Source organism: Schistocerca serialis, chromosome 4 (genome assembly GCF_023864345.2).
Source record: "Schistocerca serialis cubense isolate TAMUIC-IGC-003099 chromosome 4, iqSchSeri2.2, whole genome shotgun sequence".
NCBI classification, from domain to species: Eukaryota; Metazoa; Arthropoda; class Insecta; order Orthoptera; family Acrididae; genus Schistocerca; species Schistocerca serialis.
Genome location: NC_064641.1, coordinates 681,776,265 through 681,778,944, shown reverse-complemented (window position 1 = coordinate 681,778,944; position 2,680 = coordinate 681,776,265). Strand labels below are relative to the sequence as shown.

The 2,680-nt window shown below is 44.6% G+C and overlaps 1 non-coding gene across 1 annotated transcript; it reads left to right on the top strand.

The window, feature by feature from the left end:
* The first annotated feature begins 2,533 nt into the window (after positions 1-2,533).
* Positions 2,534-2,608, top strand: Trnas-cga (transfer RNA serine (anticodon CGA)). The gene has a single exon. It is a non-coding gene; the product is annotated as a tRNA-Ser (tRNA).
* The last annotated feature ends 72 nt before the right edge of the window (positions 2,609-2,680 follow it).

The following is a 2,680-nucleotide window of genomic DNA, read 5'->3' as shown; positions in this document are numbered from 1 at the left end:
TAAAGGGCAACAACCTGTCGGATCCCTGCTACGAAACATCAGTGACGTATTTCGTTCCAAAGACGGACAAACAAGCTATTAATCAGGTGATCACAATGTTTTGGCCCGTCAGTGTACATGTCGTTGCCGCTAGCGTCTTCCTTATCATCCAAACTACTATGGAAATCAGGACGAAGAAGACATGAAATCAAAATCAGGGAGCCATTACCGTCTCCAGTTCCCCATTGCTATGTAGGGACCGTATGTAGACCAAGCATGACGAGAATTTATAAGTGCCCTATGTCATATGCCGAACAATCATTATGTTTATATGCAACAAAACTTTTTGAAGACTAAAACAGAATATCGTAAACCGATTTTCTTTGACGGCTTGTTAAGGTCTGACTCGATTTTCCTAGACCAGTCAAATCCTACCCATCGCCGTAACCGAGGTAGTTAAGGCACACTTGTACGGCGGCTTTCGACTCGGAGGTAAGGCGGTGCGAATCGCGGTGGTGGAAAATTTTCACTGTCAATATTTGTTCTGCAAAGTTCCTGATAGGCAGTCTTTGCGCCAATGTTCTGGATTAAATTCTAAGCCTCTCCGCAGTGTCTCATGAAGTGAGGGCATATGACACTGTTGATGGTTAAGCTCGGCAGCCACTTTCGTGCTATTCCAGAGGAGTAGGCTATTTGCCGGCACAGTGTTTCGTCCTGTCCCTTCCCTTCACACATAATAACACAAACCCAAGACAACTCTGTACAAGTACTCTCACGCAACACACACACACACACACACACACACACACACACACACACAAACACACACACACACACGCACCTGACACATCCTAACAGGTCGGAGGAAGACAACGGCAAAACACCTCCACCAGGACGTTACCCAGAACGGCAACACAGGATTGCTACATCTGTTCGCCTACTGTCATTCTCTGAGTATAGGAATTCTTTGGCTTTTGATTTCTTCGATTATATTACATGACTGGCCACTGAAATCCAGCTGTTTTATTTCCATTAGTCAGCATGATGGCTATTTCTCTTCAATTAGATATGAGAGGTGGATAACTTCTTAGTTAATCCTATATTTCTCCATCGCTGCTTAGAAAGTAACTCCATCCATATTAACCGACATTTTTAACAGTAAGAATCTCGTAACTGCAGCACGATTCAATAACGGTTAAGCGTTTGCATTTGATACAGAAGGTTAAAATTATGCATGTAGTCAAGAAGCTTGCACAGAATAGACCAACCATTGTGGAGAGCTGAAATCCACAACAACAATAAAATCGATTGCGATAGAAGAAATCCGGAAACTAGTAGGGTATTTTCAGAACACTATAGGAGTCTCTACATGACCAGTCACATTTTGAACCTGCTGGCTTCCGTGTAACGCTCAACCATTTTTTTACGTATGCTGGAGTTCACAGATTCTTGCCTTTAAAAATGTCGGCTAATCTGCATGGAGTAACACTGTGTGCAGCAAAGGGGAAGAAGAAATGTAGGACTGGCTACGAAGTTACCCACAGCCCATATTTAACTGAAGGGAAATAGTCATCATGCTGACTAAATCGGAAAATGAAATAGCTGCTTTCCAGAGGCCATTCAAGTAAAACAATTGACGACAGAGGAACTGAAATTTGACCAGGCTGTGAAAATCGAGTAACGAAAGTCGGTTTTATGAGCCACATTTAGACATAGTAAATGAGCAAAACTCATTCGAAAGATGTCACATTTTAATGTGAGTACGACTCTTTACATTATCGCAATGAATAGTTAGGTGTTACGCAATTAATAAATAACAATTTAATCGTTACAGAAGTTCGTGAGCATCGTAACATGATTCACGTAGCCATTTCAAGCCCATGTCTTCGTAAAATAAGAAGAAATAAAGAACAGAAAAAAATCCGAGACTCGAGAACTAGCGAAGCTCATGCACATAGCTGCTGCCACTCATCACGCCAAATAAGAGCAACTGCATATGAACCTAAACACAATAAGAAGCAGAGCGGAAGGCAAAAGTAGTCGAGAAGCACAGTACCTGCTCTTGAACGTGTCGATCCTTCATCGCGTTCCTCGTGATGACTGTTAGCGGTGCGCTCGGTGGAGTGCCGGTTGCAGTGTGTCGGCGATGATACGGGTGTTTCGGGCGCCGGGCGTAACCAAAGATGCAGCCACTGCGGTGAGTCAGCAGAAGAACGAAGCGGAGGGTGCGCCGCGACTGCTCAGGGCTCACACTTCCGCTGTGTCTGTGGCGCCACTGTAAAATGGGAATGCGTAATTCCGAGCCACAGAGGGAGGAAAAAAAATATAATAGCATTTGGATTTGACCTGAAAAACTTGGAGGTCCCAGAAGGCATCAGTCCAACATTTATCTGTGAAACTTCCTGGCAGATTAAAACTGTGTGCTGGATCGAGACTCGAACTCGGGACCTTTGCCTTTCGCGGGCAAGTGCTCTACCTGAGCTTCTGTAAAGTTTGGAAGGTAGGAGACGAGGTACTGGCAGAAGTAAAGCTATGAGGACGGGGCGTGAGTCGTGCTTGGGTAGCTCAGTTGGTAGAGCACTTGCCCGCGAAAGGCAAAGGTCCCGAGTTCGAGTCTCGGTCCAACACACAGTTTTCATCTGCCAGGAAGTTTCATATCAGCGCACACTCCGCTGCAGAGTGAAAATCTCTTTCTGGATTT